At 34.7% G+C, this 6,528-nt stretch overlaps 1 pseudogene across 1 annotated transcript; it reads right to left on the bottom strand.

The window, feature by feature from the left end:
- Window positions 1–3,316: 3,316 nt before the first annotated feature.
- Window positions 3,317–5,575, bottom strand: LOC116272617 (annotated as a pseudogene). The gene has a single exon (XR_004181257.1). The product of XR_004181257.1 is annotated as a density-regulated protein pseudogene (transcript).
- Window positions 5,576–6,528: the final 953 nt, after the last annotated feature.

The raw sequence follows: 6,528 nt of genomic DNA on the forward strand, positions 1-6,528 counted from the left end.
AGGAGTTCAAGACCAGCCTGGGCAACATAATAAGACTCTGTCTCTATGAAAAATAAAAAGAAACATAGCTGGGTATGAGCTGGGAACTTGGAGGCTGAGACAGGAAGATCACTTGAGCCCAGAAGTTCGAGGCTGCAGTGAGTTGTGACTGTACCACTGCACTCTAGCTTGGGTGACAGAATGAGGCCATGTGTCTAAAAAAATAAAATAAAATATAAAAATTATACATTGTCATTTTCTCTTTCTGAAATTCCTATTAGTCTTATGTTGGGCCTCCCAGGTGATTCTTTAATTTTTTAAAAACTTTTTCTTTTCTCTTTACTACCTCAGCTTTTTAAAATCCTGCTTTCTGGAAAATATCCTCAACTTCACATTCCAATACTTTATTTTTTTTTTCTTTTTGCTCAAACTTTATTTTTCCTAAAAATTCTTTTACGTACCCTGATTTATCCTTGTTTTCTTTTTTTTATTTAGCAAGTGATTTTTTGTTCTTTTTTTTTCACCCACAGTTCTCCCACATTTTTGCATTATCACATTTTTTTCATATTTTTAAACATTAGACACATAATTTGTTAGAACTTAAGTAAAGCACAGTCTTTTTGCTAAATAATGTCACATGTTTAACTTAAAGATTATTAACTTTTTGACTATCAAAAACTGAAGCTGCTGGGAATCACATTTATTTGTAGGTCCTAAAATAGCCCTGAGGTCTGAATAGGAAAATATCTTTTATAATCTGTAACAAAACTCTTACCTCAACATTAAACACTGTAAAATTTACACAATTGTATCTGTACAATATCCAGAAACCTACTGGAGTTTTAGAAATAACAATGCAAATACGTTTACATTCAGAAAAGAGAGCTTATACTAAGAGAATATAAGTTGAAACCAGGCATCCTGTGAAGGAATCTGTTCACTCCTTAGACAGTCACAAAGTCATCTTTGTTAAAAGCACAGGTCGTTGGATATCCTCAAATGCCAGGCAGAACAAAGATAATTCCAGTACATTGGTTTTTACTGTTCATCTGAGTGGAGTATAATTTTCAAATTATTGTTCCATGGATATAATGTCTTCACTTATTTCTCTCCGAAGATATTAATTATACTTTCTTTACTCTGCATCTATTTTTTCAAGTTTTTTCCTTGTTTTGATTTTGGTCTTTAATTTTCATGTTGAGGCTCATCTCATGATTTTTGATTGTCCATTCATATTTCAGAATGAGATCTAGAAAGCCGGTTGCATATTCTTTGTGTCTGTGCAGGGCTTGTTAACTTGTGGGCCTTATAGTAGGGTAATCAGAAAGTGACTAACTTTTTGTTCAGGAACCCTAAAACATTGGTATCTGCAGGACTTTTCTCTGGGATTTCCAGTGTTTTCAGGGAGGAATCCTTAAATCTGCTGCAAAAAGCAGATACAATTGTCTAGAGTGTTCTGGGAGCAGAGTAGAGGAAAGTGCTACAGAGTTCCATTTATTGAATAGTCAGACTTTTGCTTAATTACTCATTTTACATTCTAACACTGCCCTTGTTGTCTCAGTACCCAGAACACCCCTACTCAATTTCTGTAGAGAATAAGTCTTCATTTTCTGCAGTTTAGAAGAGAGAGAATCAGTCATTTGACTGCACGTAATAATTATTTTATTTTATTTTAGAGATGGGGCGGTCTCCCTATGTTGCCTAGGCTGGACTTCAACTCATGGGCTCAAGCAATCCTCCTGCCTCAGCCTCCATGTAATCATTATTTTAAGTAAGTATGCAACCATAATATTAATAAGTATATGAATAGCTATCTTTGGCCTAGGGATCCTGTTTTCAACCTGTGTCATCAACAGGCCAGTTTAATTATTATATCATGTTGTTGAAGCAAAGATTAATTTCCAAAGTGGAAATTTGGTGAGTAACAGAGTTTAAACTGAAAGTTTTGAGGCTTGACAAGTAGATGATTCACATCAGAGATACCTCACACATTTTGCCATTACACATACCATTCTCTTCAAATTTCCTCCTGTACAGACAGCTCTCTCATCTCTGTTCTTTTTCTCAATTTACAGTTCCTTTCCAAAGCCTATTGTGTGAGCATTTCAGATCCAAGTCTTAACCCCAGCTTGCAGACCACACTCACCAGCCAAGTAACAGGATTTTACTTGAGATGCAGAGCAAAAAACAAACAAACAAACAAAAACAAAAAACAGACTGGAATAACTTTTTCCCTAGCAAAAATAACTTAACTATTATTAAAAGTCATACTGATGAAACCTATCAGAAAATTGAGAATCACAGTAAAGTACTTAATCACAGTGATATTGTGCCTGATTTGTGATTCTATTTTCAGAAAACAAGAGAAGTTTAGTGTGAAGCCAGTGTGTGGTGATGGTTATGGTTATCTTCTCATGTACTCATCAGCACACACATGTGAGAAAACTACCTAAGGCTGGGAATGTAACCACCAAAAGAATTAAAGGAAAGAATACTCAGTGCTGCTCACACAGGTATAGGACTAGTTCCTGGTTCCATAAACCAGATTAGTAGTGGGGAATAATTAGTCCTATGATATGCACAGCTCTGGTCCCACCTTGTGAATCATAAAAGCAAGACCCAAAAGGATTAAACAGTTTCCAAGTAACTTAAATGCATCCTAGAATAAAGCTCAATCATTATAGGAATACAAAAATATCCAGAATTCAAGAAAGAAAATTTCCCCATGTCTAGAATACAATAAAAAACTACTAGGCATGAAAAGAAGCAGAAAACTATAACGTTTGATAAGGAGAAAAAAAAATCAATTTCAACAAGCCAAGAACTGACACAAATATTAAAATTAAAAGACAAGGACATAAAAACAGTTTTTATAACTGCATGTCATATATTCAAAAAGTGATGTAAAGATATGAAAGATATAAAAAGACTCAAAATTTCCAGAAATAAAAAGTACAATATCTGAGATAAAAAGTACACTGAATGGAATTCACTACAGATTGGAAATTTGAAAAGAAAAAGTAATGGACTCAAAGACAGTTTAATAGAAACTATCCAAAATAAAACACTAAAAGAAAAAATAAAATAAAATGAAATGAACAGAGAATAAGTGAGCTGTGGGATAATTCAAATGGTCTAATGTATTTGCAATTGGAGTAGTTTCATAAAGGGGGGCAAAATATTTGCAGAAATAATGACCAAAAATTTTCCAAATTTGATAAAACTAAAATCTATGGACCTAAAAAGCTAAATTAACCCCAAGTACATAAACATGAAGAAAACAATGCCAAGGAGCATCATAATCAAATTGCTTAAAACAACTGATAAAAATAAAATCTTTTTTTTTTTCCATTTTTTAATTTTACATCTTTATTACACATTTTTCTAATACTTTATTTTTTAAAAAACACTCATTCAAGATTGTAATTTGCATGGCAATAAACAAGGGTTCCATGGGTTCTAAGTTTAAGTGTCCACAGCAATTTAAAACACCACAAGTCCTCTTTCCAATTTGCAGCACCTGACTTTAAAGTTTAAATTCATCTAATGCATCATTAAAACTGTCATTTTCTCTTGTGAGAAGACATGTTTCAATTGCTATTTCCAGGACTATATATTGAGGATGGGTGTACAGTATTTTTAATGGTTAGCAGAATTTTACTCACATAATTTATAGCCAGAATAAGAGCCTCTAGCCTCTCCGAACGGCCTTCCACTCAGAACAATGATGATGATAAATGTCTAAAATGTTTCTGGGGTACTCCACTTGACATTACCAAACATGTTTCCAAATAATCTTAGAAAATATGATTCTTTAAACATATGCATAATATTCTACCACACAATGCACCATCACTTCTTTAACCATTTTCCAATTGTTCATTTATAACATTTGCAATTTTTCATTATAAATAATATTGTGATGAATACTTTCATCTGTAAGTTTTATGCAAGGCTGATTATTTCTTCTGTCTTCTAATGTCAAAGAAGTGGCTTACTGGTTCAAACAGTGCACATACATGGTTTAAGGCTTTTAGTATACTTTACCAAATAATCTCCAGAATAGCTCGAACAACTCCTACCAACAGTATGTTATTGTGCCCATAGGGTGGACTTCCCAACAACAAAGCAAATTCAACTTCAACCACAAATCTATTAGATTCTCACCCATCTCAAAACTATCACATCAAAGAAGCAAGGAGACATATTACTGGTGAGGAAGCCAAATCCAAATTCTTTTAAAAAAATCACTCAGCTTTAGATCAGTAAAACAACAAAAAAGCTCCCCACAAAAAGTCTACCGGGTTTTTCAAAAAATAAAGTTAAAAAGAGAGAAAGAGAAACTTAGGCTAGGTGTGGTGGCTCACGTCTGTAATACCAGCACTTTGGGAGGCCGAGGTGGGCCAATCACGAGGGCAGGAGTTCAAGACCAGCCTGGCCAACATGGTGAAACCCTGTCTCTACTAAAACTACAAAAATTAGTTGGGTGTGATGGCCGGCACCTGTAATCCCACCTACTCGGGAGGCTGAGGCAGGAGAATCACTTGAACCCGGGAGGCGGAGGTTGCAGTGACCCGAGATCACACCACTGCATTCCAGCCCAGGCAACAGTGCGAGACTCTGTCTTTAAAAAAAAACAAAGAGACAGAGAAAGAGAAAGTCAGTACCAAATGACCAAAATTTTTTATTTGACTAAATTCTATTCATGCATGAGCATGACAGTCTCCCATTTATTTGACTTTGGCAATAAAAAAACAAGCAGCCTTGTACAGAACAGTGAAAATGCCAAGGACGAGGGCAGTCTACAGTTTTACTGTAGAATAAATATATATATATATATTTTAAAAGGCCTCTCTCCCTTTGGCCATATCAACTTCTCAGTTCAGGCCATTAAATATAGACGAATTTTCAAATTCACTTCTTTACTTCTCCAAGATCTTCGATGCTGTCATCATCTACCTCTGGCCATTTTTCCTGAATGACGTCAATTATGTCATCTGTAAAGTCTCCCTGAATGATAATTTCATCCTCCCCTGTTACTGAGGCACCACAGGAGAATTTTTGAGCAAAAAATCTTTGTGCTTCTTTAAGATCAATTTCAAAAGTTGCAAGGCCACACACTCTTGTCACATATTTCTTCTTTGCTCTGGGAATTTTGGCTATAGTAACCTTTTGTGGTACGGTCTTCTTTTTCTGTTTTATTTGACCCCTTCCACCTCTCTTCTGTTTTTTCTTTTCCTCTTCTTCCCCTGCTGTTCCTTGACCCTCACTAATTCCAGCTTCTTGTTTGGGTGAATTTTCTACAGTAAGTTTTGCAAATTCATTTGGAAAATTCTTCTCTAACCATTGTCTACATTTAGCAACATCAGGCATATATTCACAGTACTCTGTTGGTAATGAACAGACTCCACAATAAAGGACTCAAAGTGGGTAATCGGCATCTAACTTGGCACTGTTCCTTGAGTCTCCTTTGCAATCAGCCCCGCTGGATTCCGAAATGTCAGCAGCCATTTCACAAACCCAGGCGGTCGCACAGGCCCCGCCGGCTCCGCTCCCGCAGCTATCGCCAGCTGAACCCACACATGCAACTCAAAAATAAAATCTTAAAAACAGCCACAGAAAAAGTAGAGGGATAATTATAAAGAATGACAGCAGATTTCTCATGAAAAACAATGCAGGTAAGAAGACAATAGAACAGTATCACCAAGTAAAAAATACTAAAGAGGAAAAAAAAAACCCCTGTAAATGTAAAAGTAGAACTCTGTATACCCAGCAACAATATCTCTGGAAATTAAAAGTAAAATAAAGATTATTGAAGACATACAAAAGCTGAAAGAATTAATCATTAGCAGACCCACACTATGGTAAGTATTCAAAGAAGTACTTCAGTCAGAAGGAAAATGCTACCTGATGAAAATATTAATCTATACAAAGGCATGAAAAGCACAGGAAATGATACTACATGAGTAAATAATAATCTTATTATTTAAATATTTTAAAAATATACTTGACAGTGTAAATAAAAATAATGACAATGTAGTATGGTATTAATAACATATATAAAAGTAAAATATGGGCAACAATAGGATAAAGGCCAGGAAGGGCAAAATGGAATATGTTGCTGCAAAGCTCTTATACTATACATCTGTACCTAAAGTGGTTTAATATCATTTGGAGATAGACTGTGATAGCTTAAAGATATATGCTATAAACCCTAAAGCAACCAGTAAAAAAACAAGAAAATAAGCACACCAACAAAGGGGATAAATGGAATAACAAAAAAAGATTTTATAATGCAGAAAAAGAAAAAAGGTGAAAGAATGATGGAGCAAATAGAAAACAAATGGCAAGATAATAGTTGTAAACTTAACCATATTGATAATCATAAAAAATGTAAATTGTCTAAACACCATAAAAGGCAGAGATTGTCAGAGTGGTTACAAAGGAAGACCCAACTCTATGCTGCCTGCAAGAATGCCCTCTAAATATAAAGGCACAAAAAAGTTAAAAGTAAAAAATGTAAAAGTATACACCATTCTAACATAAGTC

This window comes from Papio anubis, unplaced genomic scaffold (assembly GCF_008728515.1).
Source record: "Papio anubis isolate 15944 unplaced genomic scaffold, Panubis1.0 scaffold139, whole genome shotgun sequence".
NCBI lineage: Eukaryota > Metazoa > Chordata > Mammalia > Primates > Cercopithecidae > Papio > Papio anubis.